Here is a 20,582-nt window from a genome sequence, read left to right as displayed (position 1 = left end):
TTACAGTTTGGATCAAACCAAGCCAAAATGAAATATTTCATTTTGACTTTCCTGACAGAAAATCAAAGTTTTTCCGCAAAATCAAAATTTTCCTGTGGAAAATTTCAATTTTATGGAAACTACATTTTCTATCAGAAAATCATTTCGATGGAAAATTCCCAACCAGTGCTGGTTGTCATGGGATCTTATTTTATTTATTTATTTATTTATTTTAGTGCAACGGTCCTGGAAAGGTCATATTCATTCATACCACACATATCTATCTGCACCCTTAGCTTCCCCTTCACAAAGTTATGTGGGGATGGAAGGTAGAATTAGAAATACGGAATTGAGAGGCATTCACTTTTATTAGCCCTATTTTTCAGATGAAGAAAATGCCACACACAGGCTTCGAGTGACTTGCCCCATTTGCATAGATACAGGCAGGCTGTTGCAGAGGGTAAGAGATTCAGAGAAGAAAGCTATTGCACCCTCTGTGGAGAAATTGTGTGGAAAGGCAAGAGAAGAAGCTAGATCTTGGTGTATGGATGGCACAGGGACAGGAGTCAAGAAAGGGAAGCTGTGTGAGGAATTGAAAATGTGGGTATTATTATCTGCTACAAGCCGTCCTACATGTCCTATTATCTTGCCCTTTCACACAACACATAATTAGAATGTGGCGCACAGTGCCACAGGATATCATCAAAGCCAAGAATTTAGCAAGATTCAGAGAATCTGAGCATTTGCAGAATTATATAATTATATAATTATATCCAGAGTTATATAATTGTTTTAAACTTATATATCCCTTCCAAACATTTTTGCTAGCACTAACAATTATAATTATAACTATCTCTAGCCTTTAGGGATTAGGATGAGACCTTTGTGGGGGGACAGATTATTTGACATCAGCCCATCAATGGGGTTTCTTGCATCTTCCTCTGCAGCAGCGGGTGCTGGCAACTGTCCGAGAAAGGATACTGGGCTAGATGGACCACATGTCCCATCCAGGCTGGCACTTCCTTTGCTCTGCTGATAGTCGCGGATATGAGGAGATTTGGTGCTCAGGCAGGGACTCAGCAGCATGGATAGTAGCTATTGTCTGCCATGAGGGCATCCTGCTAGCTCAGCGGTGGGCAAACTATGGCCCGCGGGCCACATCCGGCCCACAGGACCATCCTGCCCGGCCCCTGAGCTCCCAGCCAGGGAGGCTCACCCCAGGCCCCTCCCCTGATGTCCCCATCCCCCACAGCCTCCGTGCACCATGCCACCAGTGCTCTGGCCCGCCCCTCCTGCTGGGCAGCACGGGTGGTGTGGCTGGCTCCAGCCGGGCGGCGGGGCTGCGAGCTCCTGCTGCTCTGAGCAGCATGGTAAGGGGGCAGGGAGCGGGGGGGTTGGATAAGGGGTAAGGGGTCCCGGGGGCAGTCAGGGGACAGGGAGCAGTTGGATAGGTGTGGAAGTCCTGGGGGAGTTGTTAGGGGGTGGGGGTGCGGATAGGGGTCCAGGCAGCAGGGGACAGGGAGTGGGGGGGTTCGATAGGGGGTGGGGTCCCGGGGGGCGGTTAGGGGTGGGGGTGTGGATGGGATTGGGGCAGTCAGGGGAGAGGGAGCAGGGGGGGTTGGATGGGGTGGAGGTTCTGGGGGGGGTCAGGGGACAGGGAGCGGGGGGGTTGAATAGGGGGTGTGGTTCTGGGGGGCGATCAGGGGCAGGGGTCCCAGGGGAGGCGGTCAGGGAACAAGGACGGGGCGGGGGGTTGGATGGGTCGGGAGTTCTAAGGGGGGCAGTCAGGGGGCGGGAAGTGGGAGGGGGCGGATGGGGGCGGGGGCCATGTTGTTTGGGGAGGCACAGCCTTCCCTACCCAGCCCCGCATACAGTTTCACACCCCGATGTGGCCCTCGGGCCAAAAAGTTTTCCCACCCCTGTGCTAGCTCCACAGGAATGAAGCACAAGCTCCGTCAGACACAAAGGAGATATCCATAGGAAGTACCCACCCTGCCACAGGAAGAGCCCAGCCTGCAGGACAGCAGCTCTCCAATGAGGCAATGCCTCAGAGAAGCCCAGGGCAAGAAAGCAGCGGAAGTGATGGGGAGGCACAAGATCCTACGAGATCAGTGAAGGAGTTGTTTGAAGTGACCTCACACAGGCCTGCACCATGACCTCCACTGCAGGATCTCAGTGTTTTCTCTCTGAGTGGAATTGGTGTCAAACACTAGAGCCACAAGGAAGGAGCCTTTGGGTGATATTTCTCCTTTCATGGGACTGGAGTTTCTTCTTGCTAAGGGACAGACCTCTGCAGGTAAGGACTTCACTTAGGATTCCGGAGCCTAAGAAATGGGGTTAATTCCTTCCTGGAGCCTGGATGATTTTCGTTCTTGTGCGTGAAGAAACTGTTTGCTGCTTCTTAGTGTGTCTTTCTGCCCACAGCTGGCTGTTGGTCCCATAGTGTCATAGTTAGGATTCTGGACTTTGAAATCAGTGATTTAGTGTGTGCTAGTCTATGAAGCTGGGATTGGAAGCTAGAAGACACAAGATCTGTGAAGACCTCAAAATCCTTTTCACACTTAGGCTTTGTCTACACTACAGTACACTTTTGTCAGTAAAACTTTTGTCAGTCAGGGGTGTGAAAAAAACACACTGGAGGGAGCTCTGACCACATAGGTGCTGGAACTAGCGGTGTTGCTGCACCCCTGGCTTAAAGTAGTTTCCATTCTATACAGGGTTTATATTTTGGTTCAATGGCTTTCAGTACCACCACTATACAAATTGTTCCAGCACCACTGTCTGACCAGGCCCTGGCCCCTCACAGGGGTGGCTGGATGGAGCTCGGACCGCCCCCCGGCTCCTGGCCCCTCACTGGGGTGTCTGGAGGGAGCTCTGATTGGGCCCTGGCCCATCACAGGGCTGTGTGGAGGGAGCTCCGACCAAGGCCTGGACCCCTTACAGGGGTGTCTGGAGGGAGCTCTGACTTGACAAGAATATACTGTAGAGAACAATCCCACTTTGACAGGGAGATGGACTGGATGAACTAATGTGTCTATTCCTAGGCATGTTTCTGTGATTCTTTGTAGCGTCCACAGCTGAGGCCCTTAGGCAGTTCCTTGGAACAACTGTTTGCAGAAATTCCAGAAATGTTTTTTAAGAAAAAAGTATTGTAACTTTCTTTACAACAAAAAGAAAGATGGGAAGAATTTGCATAGTGGCCCCTGAGGGAACATGCTCAACAACTGGCTGTTTTCATTGACTCATATAGTTTTTCTGGGCCTATTTATATACTCAGTTTCCAGATTAATACATTCCTAGGGAGAGGAAAGGAAGGATCTTTGTGTGTTACGTAAGGAGATTGCGTTCAGATTTCCAGTGCCTCACATTGGAATGAAATAGGGTTATTTTTCTCTTACTAACCTTGCTATTTTAACAAGGAGTACTTGTGGCACCTTAGAGACTAACAAATTTAAGGTGCCACAAGGACTCCTCATTCTTTTTGCTGATACAGACTAACATGGCTACCACTCTGAAACTTGCTATTTTAGGTGTCATTCTCAGTTTTTATGCTGATCTAACACTTCATCTTAACACAAACACTCTTCTAGTTTGTAAGAGCTTGATTCATAACAGGACTTAGGTGCCTAACTGCCACTTTAGCTGCCAAAACCCCAGAATCATCCCCCACTTGGATTCACAAAAGCCCCTCTCAGCAGCTGCCAAATCCTGTCAGTACCTAAATTCACTCGGCATCTACCTTTTTGCAGCAGAAGTTCCCTGGGCACCTGTTTTTGCCTCTGTGGATGCCAATGGCAGCCCCACACAAAGCACGCAGACACTTAAGGTGTAAAGCAATGCACCTCATTAAAATAGCAAGGTGGGACTGAGGATCCAGTCCCCCTACTCCAATGACTTTACTTCTTGCAAAAATGGTGCAAGGTTCCTTACCTCAGGAAAGGGTTTGCAGCTGAATATCCCAAGCCAAAGCAGGCACTTTCCTGTAGCTTCCTAGGATGCTGGCTTTTGTGAATCCTATTCTGAGGTACCTCTCTCTTCCCATTCACTGTTTAGGGAGCTCAGGTGTCTAACTCAGGCTTTGTGAATTGCAGTAATTCTCTAGGCACCTAAAAGTGGAGTGTCATCATGCCTAAGTTTCTTTGTGAATCTAGCCCTTGGAAATTTGCAGCATGGTGTGCAGAGAGAGTTGTTATTCACACACTAGAATCCCCTTGTCTTTTACCCCGCAAATCAAGATAGTTTACATACACTACCAAGAAAAACAAACCCAGGAATTCTTTTAAAAACTGTATTTTTATAAACATTTTGAAGCCAGAGTTTCGCATCACATAGTTGACTCTCAGGGCTAGATTCTCAAGTGTTGTAAATTGCCAAGACTTCAATAGAGCTATGCCAATTTATGCCCGCTGAGGAGCCAATCCTTTGCACAATAACTGTTCCCCTGCAAAAACTGGTATTTGTGAATTTGAGGCAGGGTGAAATGTTCATTTCCTTGCCACTGGTGAAATCAGCTTTTCATAGTGAAAACTCATTCATTTATTTTTATTAATTCCTGGTTGCACACATACCTCAGCTGAGTTTCTGCATTATGGTTAGCCTTGGAAGGTTTAGATTTTTATTGGTAAATGTCAGTAACACACACACAAACACACACAATTTCACCAACATACACAGACCGATGAAAAAATATTTCCCTTGCTGATAAGTGAAATTTACAGATAGGCAAAGTAAAAAAAATGCTACTTGAGAACTTCTTAGAGTCAAAATCCAGTGATTCGACTTTTGAATGAGTCTGGTTACAAATGGACTAGTGAATGCAGAGTAAAAACAGGTGTGATTTGTTGATTTAAGGATATTTACTTTGTGTATTGTGACATGATGTTGACAGTTTGTGTCTTAATGGTTTACAAAGTTTTAATTTTTGAATCTCAGTGCCTATTGTCATTAAATAATTGCCCAACCTCCCCCCATAATTTTTCACAACTGTGAACATTTTATCTGTCAAAATGATAAAAAAAATTGAATTCTGCCAAGCCCAATTATAGTATTGCTGTAACCCTTGTCCTCCTTTCATAGCACCTCAACTGTTTGCAAACTGCCTTGTGTGTTGTGTCTGAAAGTCCACTGGGACAGGGGCTGTGTGGGACTAGCATGCTTCTGGCTGCTATGTAATAATGACATTGATGATAATCCTGTCATCAGAGGTCTTTATGAACAGGTTAGAGAAACACTTTTCAGGGATGGTCTGTGTGTACTTGGTTCTGCCTTAGTTCAGGGGGATGGACTTGATGACCTCTCAAGGTCCCTTCTAGCCCTGCATTTCTATGATGATGATTTGTTAAGCACCAACTATGTGTCTGTTGCTGTACAAGACACAGAATACTAGAAAACCCTGTCCCAAAGAGCTCACACATTAAGGAAAATGGAGACGTTCTGACCTAAGGCACAGTGACGTATCCCCCTTGCAAAGCGCTTCAGAAAACCAGACAAAGCCAAGCAGTAGAGAAGACCTTAGCCATTAGTAACCCACAGGATATCTGGCATGCTCAAGCATCCTGGTTTGGTATCTGATGATGGTAGTACTTACAGGTTTTGTTTTCTTCATTATTATTAGTTATTATTAGTATACCAGAGAGCCTAGGAAGACCTGTTGTGCTAGCCACTGTGCAAATACTGAGCAAAAAGATGGTCTCTGTCCCAAACTTCATAAGACAAGAGAAAACAGATAGATACAGACAGATGGATGGAGGAGTACATGCAAACAGTGAGAGAATGTTGATCATTGTGATAGGTAGTGATCTCAGCATACCAGGGGCCTAACCGTTATCAAGTTTTTTGTAGGAATCTGTTATGTTTTACAGCCTACAGTTTGAGAAAAACATAAATGTTCCCGCTAGAATGTTGCAGCTTACTACTACTTTATGTCTTAGTATTCAGAATGAAAACCATACAAGAACCCAAAACAGACAGAGACAAAACAGGCTGCCCCCTAAAACAGAGAGGCAAACTCACCCCACCTGACTCTATGCTGGTTGTATGCAGAACTGACCGCTGCTAAGCCCAGGTCACACACTTCCCTACAAAGCTCTCTGGCCTGCAAGGAGGACCAGGAAACCACCCTGAAATTTAAAGTGACAGCTTACAATTTCAATACAGTAACTCCTTGCTTAACGTTGTAGTTATGTTCCTGAAAAATGCTACTTTAAGCGAAACGATGTTAAGCGAATCCAATTTCCCCACAAGAATTAATGTAAATGGGGGGAGGTTTTAGGTTCCAGGGAAATTTTTTTCACCAGACAAAAGACTATATATATTTACACATATACACTGTATAAGTTTTAAACAATTTAATACTGCACACAACAATGATGATTGTGAAGCTTGGTTGAGGTGGTGGAGTCAGAGGGGGGGATATTTCCCAGGGAATGCCTTACTGCTAAATGATGAACTAGCACTTGGCTGAGCCCTCAAGGGTTACTATGTTGTTAATGTAGCCTCACACTCTACAAGGCAGCACGAATGGAGGAAGGACACACAGAATGGCAGTAGCTGCAAACATTCCCTGTGGAAACTGAACGTGATGATGAACACACGCTATACCACTGGAGCGCACCACTCCCTCCACTTTCCAAAGTGATGGGAGGTGGGGTGCATGTGTGTATGAGACAGTATTTGAACATAATAGTGCCGGGAGGTGTGTGTGTGTGTGTGTGTGTGTGTGTGAGAGAGAGAGAGAGAGAGAGAAAGAGGGAGGGAGGGAGAGACACACACCCCACGTGTGTGTGTATGTGTGTGTGTGAGAGAGAGAGACAGAGACACACACCATGTGTGTGAGAGAGACACGCATTGCCCCTTTAAGTACGCTGGCCACACTCTAAGTACACTGCCTTTTTAAGTAGATCAGCAAGTTGAGACAACAGCTGCTGCCAGCAAGCTCCCTCCATCCTGAGCCCTGTCCTGTTCCCCCCCTGCTCCGTGGAGATGGGGTACAGAAGCAGGGGGCAGGAGGGGTGGGAGGGGGACACCCTGACATCAGCACCCCTCTTCCCCCACCCTTGCACAGCAAGCAGGAGGCTCCCAGAAGCAGCTCCAAGGCAGAGGGCAGGAGCAGCACAGGGCAGTGCGGAGAGGGATACCTGAACTGCCTGGCCATTGATAGCCTGCTGGGAGGCTGCTGCACAGGGAACTTAGGGGAGCTGATAGGGGGGCTGCCGATCCACCCTGGTTCCAAGCCCCCACCAGCTCGCTCTTTCTGCAAGCAGTGGACAAAGCAGGCGGCTGCCAAACAACGTGATAAGGGAGCATTGCACAACTTTAAACAAGCACGTTCTCCAATTGATCAGGGACATCACAACGAAACGTTAACCGGGACGATGTTAAGTGAGGAAAGGAGTACTTGTGGCACCTTAGAGACTAACAAATTTATTTGAGCATAAGATTTCGTGAGCTACAGCTCACTTCATCGGATGCATCCGATGAAGTGAACTGCAGCTCACGAAAGCTTATGCTCAAATAAATTTGTTAGTCTCTACGGTGCCACAAGTATTCCTTTTCTTTTTGCAGATACAGACTAACATGGCTGCTACTCTGAAACTGTCGTTAAGCGAGGAGTTACTGTACAGTTTTCAATATACCAAAGCATCACAATCCTTGCTTGAGTGTCCTCCATATACACCACCTCTCAAAAATTGGAATAATAATGTACTGTGACCATGTAGTTCCTGTCACTAAAAGTGAACAGGTCTCTCACAAGCTTTTTGCAGGGTTGGGTTTGCAGGATTTCATGAGGCAGTAGAGACTCCTTCTGTGGATCTCTATACTCTTTACACACCTTGCTCTGTTCCATGTGTGCTCTCCATTGAGAATTCACACCTGGCCAGTAGGTACACTCCCTCGCTCATCTCAGGCATGTCTCTATGCCTAGGCGTGAAGCATGTATCCGTCTCATGATGCCAACTCTTAAATATTCTGGGATTACTTATTATTTGTTTTGTGGATTTCTTATCAACAGCCTGCATTGGCCCAGAGGCCTCAGAATGATGTTATTGTTCATCACTAGTGCTTGGTTACATTCCTCCAGTGTAATATTGCTGCTTATCAGTTTCTGGGATTACATTGCCACTTGCTCCACAAATCATTTGGAATCAAATTGGTCACACAGTTGGAAGTAGGGCAGTTGAATGGCTGGCAATGCATGCATACTGAGAGTCTCTGGTCTCTTGAAGTCACACAGCACATACACTCCTCCCCATAGGAAGTTTCGGTTCTCAATCACTGCATCTACTGCTGCTTTTTTTCTTCCTGAGGTAGCTGTGATATTGGCACACAAAGTAATTCTGTTTTTGACACTGCTTGCATTGTTTCCCATAGACTGGCCATTTTTCTTTCCACCTTTCATGTTGCTTTCCACAGTATATCCACTGGACAGTGATGCCTGCATTATAGATCAGTCTGTCTCTGCCCTGTTTCATAAGGTTCTTTAGCTTAAGCCTGTGAACTTGTTCGGCACAATTGTTTTGATCCTTTCTCGGGACAGTTCATCCACCCTTGCTATTTGGAGGCATCTCTCTAGGGTTAGAGTTGTTTCTCTCAACAATCTCTCCTATAAACTGGAATCACATGTCCCAGAAATGATCATGTCTCTAATCAAAGAATCTTGAATATTTTGGAAGTTCCATGTGGACACCAAAGTTCCCAGCTCTGTAATATAAGTATCTATTCCCTCTTCTACTTCTTAGTTTTGGCTAAAATAAACAGTATCTCTCTACAGTTTGATTCTGTCTGGGGTCACAGTACTCAACACATTTATCAGCTGTTTCGGGTATTATTTCTGGCAACAGTGACTCACTCACTTCTCATCCTTTCATCCAAATGAGAGATTAAAAAAGCTTTACCTTTATTTTCTCCCCTTTATCCCTCTGGATTAGCTTGGTAGACAGACTGAATTCTTGCTTCGGCAGCTTCCATGCTTGTGCAGATTTTTGGTCTGGAAATCAATCTTTGTCTCATTGTTTCCTTATATTCCCACAGCTGTCCTTCTGTCTGTCTGTATCCATCTGTTGTTTCTTGTCTTATCCTTAGATTTTAACCTCTTTGGGGCAGGGACCATCTTATGGTTCTACGTTTGGACAGCAGCTAGCACGTTGGGGTCCGTGATATAGAGAAATCATAAAGAAAAGAAAGAAAGAAAGAAAGAGATGCGGCCTTGTTTTCCTGTTAATCACACTCTCTTCCCTGCTGTGGATGTCACTAGTTCTGACTGCTGCCACCATGGTTCATGTACTATGCACTGGATAATAAAACGAGAGGATTACATGTTTCTAAAACTAAACTGGCTCTTTATTAAGAGAACTATTTACAGAGGGGCTGCAACAGCTAGGTGTACACAGACTGACTTCTGGTGCCTCCTCCAAACTCTTCCCTCTTGCAACCTGTGCTCCTCCCTCCAAGTTTCATTCAGTAAGTTGTTCCAATGGCTAATTACTATCACTGTTAATAGTGTGCACATTATTTCCAGCTTGAATTTGCCTAGTTTCAGTTTCCAGCCAGTGGATCTTATTATGCTCTTGTCTGGTAAAATCAAGATCCCTCTACCTTTAGAAATCACACAATGGAGGTGCTTATAGTCTGTGATCAAGTGATTTCTTAACCTTCTTTAGAATAAATGAATTAGTCTGAGCTCCTTAAGTCTCTTACTGTAGGGCAGGATTTCAGACCTCAAAACATTTCCTGAACCTTTTCTTATTTGTCAGCTGATTACTGAGTTTCCACTGATGCACACACACAAGCAGCCCCCAAAAAGGTGTGGTTCCATCTATGTGGGAACAACTCCAGGCTCAGGAAGTAATTCTGAGATGAAAGCATGGGTGTGCCTGCTTCTCTTTCATTCCCCTCAACTGCAGACTAGAAGTGCATAGGTACCCTTCTTGGACCCACTGTTATTTACTGACCATTATCAGTATTATTGTGATGCCGTATCAGTTTATTTTGACTCCCACCTCATCCAAATCCTGCTGGCTAAATACTGCAGCATGCTGTTCCAGCTTGCTTGAAATGAGTCTGTTTTGTGACCACTGGTTTCATTCACTTGCAGTGCCTCCATTAGCTACTTCATATCCCAGAGCTTCTTGGAGCCTTCCTATTTATTTTCCCTCATCACTTCCCATTCCCCTATATTCAGAACTAGGAGACTCCCCTAGCTTATTGTGACTTTTAAAATATGAGCTTCTAGGGCCAGATTTGTAAAGGTATTTAGGTGGCTAAAGATGCAGATAGGCACCTAGTGGGATTTTCAGGCACCTAATACCATTAAAGACCTGTCTCTTCACCAGGATTGCTGCCTTTTGTGTGATTCCAAAAGAGAATGCCACTAGCAGGTCAGACCTTCCCAGTGATGTCTCCATCACGCCCTTTGCTCTAGCATTATTTACCATAACTACCTTGTGGGTAGGATTTGCTTCCATCCTTAGCCAGAGTTTCTGAGATCTCTCCCTGGATGCTTCTTTACAGGTGGTCATCCCCAAATCAGTTCAGAACTGTGCCAAGAAACATTCCCTCACTCTACAGCCAGCAAAGTAACTCTGTCACAATCTTGTTATCCAAACAAAACAAAGAGGCATAAACAGCTGTTTTCCTTGTAAACCAAATAGGAAATCTATGATATCACTGTATTCCTATTTCAGTGGAGGCTGTTAGGTTTCCTTGGTGTATGTTGTGAAGATGTTTCTTCTTCTTCAGTACATATAATTTGTGTATAAACTGCAGCTTAATCCAGAAGAGAAAATGCTCCATGGCTCCTATCAGGGGGACCTGAGTGGGAATGCTGTTTGTTTGTCATGGTGGAATAGATGTTTGGTTGGGCTGATGGAGTTCATGGTGTGTGTATGGGGGAGGGAGAGCATAGTTTCCATACAGGCAGGAAACAAATGTAATAACTGCAGCTGGAGTGAACAAAAACTAATTGTTTCCAAAACTAGTTGACAAACTTTGCCTCGCCACGTATAACAAATGCACCTGTGATCTCAAGCAACAAAGCAGGGAAATATTAAAAGGATGCATATCCCATGGCATCTTTAAAAGGGGAAGCAAAGAGAGATAAGAAAGCAAGACAGGAATACTGTGTGGCCCAGGGAGGAGACAGGGTCCCACAGCTGTAATGTGGGGGGCAAAATGACAGTTGACTGTGTTGCAGCAAAGACAGGAGACTAGTTCTGGGGGAAACATTGGTCTTTCACTCGCGGAGATTTATGTTCAAATACTGAACCTGGCTCTAAGAGACATGAGCTTTCAGGGTTTCTCATTCTTGTCCTTAGTAAATATTTGTGCATATCACAAACACCTCCGCACCCACATACAGTTTGTCACAATTAAACAATAATAGACAGACAGTGCTAAAGAGAAGTAGTGTGGGGGGAGAGGGCTCTGATTCAGGTGCCTCAGTAGGGTTGTGATGAGACCCAGGAGTGGAATACTGCTCGTCAGGCTTTGAGGTGTATTGGCAAAGGCATCCCACAAGTGCAACGTTAGACTCATAGACTTTAAGGTCAGAAGGGACCATCACGATCATCTAGACTGGCCCTCTGCACATTGCAGGTCGCAGACGTTCACCCACTCCTGAAATAGACCTCTAACCTCTGGCTGAGTTACTGAAGTCCTCAAATCATGATTTAAAGTCTTCAAGTAACAGAGAATTCACCATTTACACTAGTTTAAACCTTCAAGTGACCAGTGCCCCATGCTGCAGAGGAAGGCAAAACTCCTCCAGCATCTCTGCCAATCTGACCTGGGGGAAAATTCCTTCCCAACCCCAAATATGGCAATCAGTTAGACCCTGCGCATGTGTACAAGATCCACCAAGCAGCTACCTGGGAAAGAATTCCCTGTAGTAATTCAGAGCCCTCCCCATCTAGAGTCCCATCTCCAGCAGTTGGGGATTTTTGCTACTGGCAGTCGCCATTGGGTCACATGCCATTGAAGGCAATCTCATCATGCCATCCCCTCCATAAACTTATCAAGTCTCAGTCAAATCACATAACTATGCCATCTACTATTTGAGTCTCCAATGCACCTCAGTTGTCACCTCCAGTAGAATTTGGCCAAAGGTTTCATCCATAAATCTACTTCACCTGCTGGGGCACTTGCTCTCTACATGAAGAAGATTGTTTATGAGAAGGTCATGCAAGACAGTATCAAAAGCCTCACTAAAATCAAGATTCATAGATTCATAGATATTTAGGTCAGAAGGGACCATTATGATCATCTAGTCTGACCTCCTGCACAACGCAGGCCACAGAATTTCACCCACCACTCTTACAAAAAAAACCTCACACCTATATCTGTGCTATTGAAGTCCTCAAATTGTAGTTTAAAGACCTCAAGGAGCAGAGAATCCTCCAGCAAGTGACCCGTGCCCCATGCTACAGAGGAAGGCGAAAAACCTCCAGGGCCTCTTCCAATCTGCCCTGGAGGAAAATTCCTTCCCGACCCCAAATATGGCGATCAGCTAAACCCTGAGCATATGGGCAAGATTCATCAGCCAGATACTACAGAAAATTCTTTCCCAGGTAACTTGGACCTTACCCCATCTAAAACCCAAGATATACCACATCTATCACTTCCCCCCATCCACAAGTCTTCCTCTCCTGTCAAAACTATTAGATTGGTTTGACATGATTTGTTCTTGACAAAACCATGCTGACTGTTACTTATCTTACTATCTTCTAGGTTTTTGCAAATTGATTGCTAGATTATTAGCTCCATTATCTTTCCAGGCACTGAAGTTAAGCTAACTGGTCTGTAATTCCCTGGGTAGTCCTTATTACCCTTTTTATAGATTGGCATTTGTCATAAATATAAAGGGAAGGGTAAACACCTTTAAAATCCCACGGCTACCACCATGTCAAGGTTCCTTCCCCACTCTGAACTTTAGGGTACAGATGTGGGGACCTGCATGAAAAACCCCCAAAGCATATTTTTACCAGCTTAGGTTAAAACTTCCCCAAGGTACAAACTATTTTACCTTTTGCCCTTGGACTTTATTGCTGCCACCACCAAGCATCTAACAAATATAACGGAAAGAGCCCACTTGGAAACGTCTTTCCCCCAAATATCCCCCCAAGCCCTACACCCCCTTTCCTGGGGAAGGCTTGATAAAAATTCTCACCAATTTGCATAGGTGAACACAGACCCAAACCCTTGGATTTTAAGAACAATGAAAAAGCAATCAGGTTCTTAAAAGAAGAATTTTAATTGAAGAAAGAGTAAAAGAATCACCTCTGTAAAATCAGGATGGTAAATACCTTACAGGGTAATCAGATTCAAAACATAGAGAATCCCTCTAGGCAAAACCTTAAGTTACAAAAAGACACAAAAACAGGAATATACATTCCATTCAGCAGAGCTTATTTTATCAGCCATTTAAACAAAACAGAATCTAACACATATCTAGCTAGATTACTTACTAAGTTCTAAGACTCCATTCCTTTTCTGTTCCTGACAAAAAAAAACACAGAGACAGAGAGACCCTTTGTTTCTCCCCCACTCCAGCTTTGAAAGTCTCTTGTCTCCTCATTGGTCATTTTGGTCAGATGCCAGCGAGGTTATCTTAGCTTCTTAACCCTTTACAGGGGAATCGCTCTGGCCCCTCAGGCACGATCAGCCACGGGCTCCCTCAAGATGCACTTGCCTGGAGGGGCCCAGCCAAGCCCTCCACACCGTCCGTCCCCCAACTGGCCAAGACCGGCCAGGCTTCTGCGCCAGTCCCAGGCGGCTCAGCTCCGGGGAGACAGGCAGGGCCCCACAGGTGGCGGGAAGCAGAGAGTGCCCGGAGCCGGGGGTGCGCTGGGCTCCGGCCAGGGGGCTGAGAGGAGCAGCCTGGGGTGGGGCCAGGGAGTAGAGAGGAACCCTCGGCCAGCCAGCGGGCAGGCCGAGAGGAGCAAGTGGTGGGTGGGGGGAGCCAGCAGGGTCTCGGGGTGCAGTACAAGCAGAGCAAGCCCCCCTTCTCAGCATGGGACCAGCTCCATGGAGCCACTGGACCCATTGTAAACCCAGCACTGACTGGGGGTCCAGGACTGGCATAGTGGGGTGTGGTCCTGGTCAGGACTGTGTACTGTCTGTAGTGCAAGGTGGGGAAAGTTTGTCCAGAAAACATTTGCATTGTGCCTGGTTTGAGTCAGGGCCCGGTAGTCCTTCTGTGTCAGCTGTCAGTACTAAATATATTCACAACTTAAAGACAAAAACCCTTAAAACAGAAATCTCAGTAATCTTTCCTCACAAACTCCCATTAATCCAGAACCATCCCAACCGATTCAGCATTAATCATTGTTCTTGTGTGTCTTGAGGAATGAGAAAAACCAACTCCTGTGCCTTTCAGTAACCAATCCCAGGTGAGATCAGAGGGTTATTTGGCAATTTGGAGAAGAAGAGTCTCAGTCCCTGGGTCTGGATGAGGATGTGGATGGGAGTAAAGGGTGGAAACAGGAATGTTTCTTTCTGTGTGGCTCACATTGTTCTCTTCTGAGTTCTTCACATTCCCCATGTGTCTAGCTTGAGCTGCTGCATGTGTCATCCCCACCTTCCACGCAGCAGCCGGCTGAGTGTGCTGTGTGTGGGTACATCTCCAGGAGGCTGGATGGGGATGCAAATGAGCTCCAAGAAGGGATTCAGTTCTTTTGAAAGACAAAGGCAAGATGGCATCAGGAGGAGAGCGGTGCCAGCACTCACTGCCTGGATGTGCTAATTCAGGCATCTGCAAAGAGTGCTTGTGTCCTTTACTACCCTTGGGAAGTGCAAAACCAGCTACTTCTGTCCATCCATCCTGTGAGAGGTCTAGCATCTGGATGTGGGGCAGACACAGTGTTAAGCATTTAGTGGCTTTACCCCTACCTTCTGCTAGTAAAGAGTTGCCACAAGCAAGGGGTGAGAAGGAACAGTAGAGGGACTAGAAATTGGGGTGTGTTTGTCCAGCACTGCTCCCAGAATCCCAGGGTGATTTATAGAGAATGGCTCCCATATCTCAATCTGTGTTTTTACCTCAGGAGATGTCCCCAAGCCCCTCCAACACTCCTATTCCCCCTCATTTCCCCTCCACCATGATTGTCCATGAGTCGTTTTCAGAAGTGTCATGTGAGTCCTTAGAAGAGACCTCAGTTTAACCCTTGGGACACAGACCACTTCTGAGGTGATGGTGATCCGGGAATGGGATTGGCCATTTCCTGGGGGTGCTTTGACAGAGAAAGAGGGTCTGTTTTTGCTTCTAGGAATCTGGCTCAGGATTCCTACTTAATGTCCTGACTGGCTATATGTCCTCCAGGTTGGAAACCACCCCTCTCCCTTTGCCTGCACTATCATTCTGCCCTGCCAGTCCCTGTATGGGGCTGGGCCTACATACACACACACCGACACACACCCACTCCCACACCCCTCATGCGGGGAACCAGCAGGGGAAGGCAGCTCAAAGGGCAGGCTTCCCTGGTGTAAGCAGGGGAATAGTCCCGCTATTGTGGGGAACTTTCCTGGCTCCTGCACGACCCCGGTGAAGTGGGCTAGAGAAAGGATCTGAGTCCTCGCTCCCACTTCCTTTACCCAGGGGCCTCCCTGCCCTTGAGGACTCCCCTTCCACTCTCCTCTCTGGCAGAGTCCTCGTAACCCCAACAAGGCTGGGCCCAGGATTTCTGGGGGGCTCAACTCCCAACCCTGCTGTAGTCACCTAGGACAGGGTCAGGGTGTCCCCACTCCGGGGTACTCTTTCTGCCCTGGGCGCTTCTCTGACCCATTGACCACTACATACAATTTGAAGCAAATGCAAGTTATTTAATCAAGAGTTAATTTTAAAAAGAATAAGGAAAAATGGGAAAGGTTAAAGGAAACACATCACCCCGCTCTGTGGCTGGGAACATCACAAACAGTGTCTCTGGAATGTCAGGGCAGTTCACAGTCTGCTCCTTGTAAGTCCCAGGCCTCCTGCTCAGGCCCTGGCTGTGCTGCAGGGATGCTGGGGGTTGGACGCTTGCTCTGGTGGTGGCCACACGCTCTCAGGCTCTAAGTGGTAGGACCCTTCTGCCCAGTGTCGCCCCCACCCTGTCGGGGTTATGATCCAAGCTCCCTGGGCTGCTTCTCTGGCCCACTTCTCTGGTCCCTCTGGCTCTGGTTGCTACAGCTCTGCTCCCAGGACAGGTCTGCTCTGCAGGCTGCTTCTGTGACTCTGCTCCCAGCACTGACCTGCTTCGTGGGCTGCTTTTCTGGCCCCTCTTGTTCTGGTTGCTGCAGCTCTGCTCCCAGGGCAGGTCTGCTCTCTCTGGGCTGTGCCTCTGGCTTTGGGGCTGCAGCTCTGCTCCCAGCACAGGGTCTGCTCTCTCTGGGCTGCTTTTCTGATCCCTCTGGATCTGGCACAGCTCTGCCCCCCAGCTCAGCTCAGGCCCCTGCTTTCTCCTCAGCTCGGCCCCACTCTGTCTGACCCCGACCATTCCAGCTCACACGGAGGACAGGACCTCCCTGGCCTCTTGACTCCCTGATTAGCCTGCCCGCCCTGTCATTGGCCTCTCCCCATTGTTCCTGGGGGCTGTCAGTCTCAGGGTGCTGATTCCCCATCGACCCTTCCCCCTTTTAGTACTGGGAGCTAGCAACTAAAACACCCCCACTGAATGTTAGGAAGGGGCAACAGTCCCCTTATGCTGGCTTTGAGCTGATGGCAGCTCCATGCTAAAGTGCAGGCGAGAAGAGAGAATGAGGATCTGCTGCACTTACGGGAGTGGCTCAGGCAGGGAGGTTAGTGTGTTAGGAGAGGCCTTATACTGTAGAGGTATAAAGTATGGCCATTGGGTTTATGGTGGGGGCAAGGCAAGCATACTCCTCAGTGCCTGCTGAGGACGAGTGGCCTAGCTGCCAAGGTCCAAGGGTGAATGTCTCACCTGAATGGTGGGCCTCTCCCAACCTGCTCTTCTTCCCAGGGTGAGAGTAGGAAGGGGACACCTCAATTTATGGCCACAGTCATATTGTTCATTCTGCCATCTCTGGAAATTGCACTTTTAGCTGCAGAGTCCCAGCATCAATTAAAGTAATTTACTCTGAAGAGGAGATTAAAGACCTCTCCTGGGCTTGTCCAGCTCTAACAAGGTGCAGCTGTAAGGCTTGCTCCATCTGGAGTGGGAGCCTGCCACAGGGAGGAGACTGCTGTACCTCAGAGCCTACCAACCACAGAGACAGCTCAGCTATGAGGGAGATAGTCACAGGCCTTGCTGCCCCTGAAGCTGCATGGACCAGCTATGAAGCAGGGTGCCCCAAGAGGAGGGACTGGAGGTAGACCCTAAATAAGAACATAGACCTGCTGATAAGGAAAGGCCCAAGGGGCTGACCCCAGAAAGACTGCATAAGAGCCAGTCCATGTTTACCTTTCTTTTCTTCTACTCTGATTCCCCTTTCTTGCAAGGGAAAGAGAGAGAAGAGCTTGCTTTTGGTTGGTTTGGAGACCTCCCCCCATGTGCATAACCCTTCTGCCAGGTGGAGTTGGCAACAACAAGGGGCAGGTTCAAGATCCAGGGGTTCCTCTTAACCATATTAAACAGACCCAGCTTGAGCTCCCACCCAGGAATCTGGGACCATTTAACACCACCCTGAGTGCCTCTGTAACCCATGTGCCGAATAGGGAGATATCCCTTTAAGGTAGGAGTGAGTTGGGTCTGGGTCATTGTTGCTAGGCAGATTTAGCACTCCACATTCAGAAGCTTCTGGAATTGGGTGTAATAGTTTTGGATCTGCTCCAGTAGGTTCCCTGTTGCTGGGGTCAGGCTCCATAATTGTGTAAGCAGAGTCAGGATGAGCTCCACCCTGACATCTGGTGGTGAGGTGTGGCAAGTTGTGGAAAAGAACTTCAGGGGCTGATCTCATTTGCATAGGCACACCCACCCCACCTAGCATGAGCCCATAGCTGCCCAAATGGTCACTTTGGCTGCTGTGGGATCCCCAGCATCTCTGTTATTGGGGCAGGAAGAATAAATTGTTATTACCCTGATTATGTGAATCAAGGACAGTGGAACTGTACTTGGCCTTTTGTTATGATGGAGGGACTCGCCATCAACTAAGTAGCACTCGCTAGGCAAGGGACATGGGTTCCAAAACTCTGTGAATTGAGAGAGGCTGGGGATAGATATTAATAGTTGGTGGTATGGGCCCCCTGGTGAGGGCCTTACATGCTAATTGCACTTTCTCCACTGTGGAATATCAGAGCTAATTTTGATTCTATTAGGAGTCTAATTACAGGCTCCTGAGCTGAATTTGCTTTGGGCTAATGGTGCACTAGCACTGAGGCTCCCCTACTACAAGCTGAAATCACAAAAGAGCTAAACTTACTAAGAGCTGAAATCACTGAGTGTTGTGTTAAGTAGTGGGGGAGCCTGAAGATATATGGTGGAGCAGTTTGTGGGACGGTGAGCAGAGCGGCTGGTGGAGCAGAGCAGTTTGTCAGATGCCTAGAGCAGCTCATGGGGTGGCTGGTAGAGCGGAGCCCCATGGAGAGGTGGGGCCATCAGCTTTGGACCACATAAGGTGTCCCTTCACCCGCCTCCCTCCCAATCTTCACCCAGGTTGGGAGGTAAAACTCTGCAGATAAACTTTTGAACTCTGGGGCTGCCCTGACCAGGGACAGAGACTTTTGGGTTGTTGGACTTTTGGGACTTTGCGTGATTTTGGGTTGCTGGACTCAAGAACCAAAGGGAAAGGACACGCCCCAATTTGCTTGGGGTGGGTTTTTTGCTCATGGGTTGTGTTATGAATCCTGTTGGTGGTGTTTCCCCAACATAATGCCACATTGTTTCTCTCTGTTATTAAAAGGCTTTTGATACACTCATAGAATATCAGGGTTGGAAGGGACCTCAGGAGGCCATATAGTCTAACCCCCTGCTCAAAGCAGGACCAATCCCCAATTAAATCATCCCAGCCAGGGCTTTGTCAAGCCTGACCTTAAAAACCTCTAAGGAAGGAGATTCCACCACCTCCCTAGGTTACGCATTCCAGTGTTTCACCACCCTCCTAATGAAAAAGTTTTTCCTAATATCCAACCTAAATCTCCCCCACTGCAACATGAGACCATTACTCCTTGTTCTGTCATCTGCTACCACTGAGAACAGTCTAGAGCCATCCTGGAACACATGACTTATGAGGAGAGGCTGAGGGAACTGGGGATGTTTAGTCTGCAGAAGAGAAGAATGAGGGGGGATTTGATAGCTGCTTTCAACTACCTGAAAGGGGATTCCAAAGAGGATGGCTCTAGACTGTTCTCCATGGTAGCAGATGACAGAACAAGGAGTAATGGTCTCAAGTTGCAGTGGGGGAGATTTAGGTTGGATATTAGGAAAAACTTTTTCACTAGGAGGGTGGTGAAACACTGGAATGCGTTACCTAGGGAGGTGGTGGAATCTCCTTCCCTAGAAGTTTTTAAGGTCAGGCTTGGCAAAGGCCTGGCTGGGATGATTTAGTCGGGGATCGGTCCTGCTTTGAGCAGGGGGTTGGACTAGATGACCTCCTGAGGTCCCTTCCAACCCTGATGTTCTATGATTCTATGATTCTTTGGAACCCCCTTTCAGGTAGTTGAAAGCAGCTATCAAATCCCCCCTCATTCTTCTCTTCTGTAGACTAAACGTCCCAAGTTCCCTCAGCCTCTCCTCATAACTCATGTGTTTCAGTCCCCTAATCATTTTTGTTGCCCTCCGCTGGACGCTTTCCAATTTTTCCACATCATTCTTGTAGTGTGGGGCCCAAAACTGGACACAGTACTCCAGATGAGGCCTCACCAGTGTCGAATAGAGGGGAACGGTCACGTCCCTCGATCTGCTGGCAATGCCCCTACTTATACATCCCAAAATGCCATTGGCCTTCTTGGCAACAAGGGCACACTGTTGACTCATATCCAGCTTCTCGTCCACTGTAACCCCTAGGTCCTTTTCTGCAGAACTGCTGCCGAGCCATTCGGTCCCTAGTCTATAGCGGTGCATTGGATTCTTCCATCCTAAGTGCAGGACTCTGCACTTGTCCTTGTTGAACCTCCTCAGATTTCTTTTGGCCTAATCCTCCAATTTGTCTTGGTCCCTCTGTATTCTATCCCTACCCTCCAGCGTATCTACCTCTCCTCCCAGTTTAGTGTCATCTTTAAACTTGCTGAGGGTGCAATCCACACCACCCTCCAGATCATTTATGAAGATATTGAACAAAACTGGCCCCAGGACCAACCCTTGGGGCACTCCACTTGATATCGGCTGCCAACTAGACATTGAGCCATTGATCACTACCCGTTGAGCCTGACAATCTAGCCAGCTTTCTATCCACCTTATAGTCCATTCATCCAGCCCAGACTTCTTTAACTTGCTGACAAGAATATTGTGGGAGACCGTGTCAAAAGCTTTGCTAAAGTCAAGGAACAACACGTCCACTGCTTTCCCTTCATCCACAGAACCAGTTATCTCGTCATAGAAGGCAATTAGATTAGTCAGGCATGACTTGCCCTTGGTGAATCCATGCTGACTGTTCCTGATCACTTTCCTCTCCTCTAAGTGCTTCAGAATTGATTCCTTGAGGACCTGCTCCATGATTTTTCCAGGGACTGAGGTGAGGCT

The sequence above is a fragment of the Eretmochelys imbricata genome, chromosome 16 (genome assembly GCF_965152235.1).
Source record: "Eretmochelys imbricata isolate rEreImb1 chromosome 16, rEreImb1.hap1, whole genome shotgun sequence".
NCBI lineage: Eukaryota > Metazoa > Chordata > Testudines > Cheloniidae > Eretmochelys > Eretmochelys imbricata.
Note: the sequence above shows the minus strand (reverse complement) of the source record.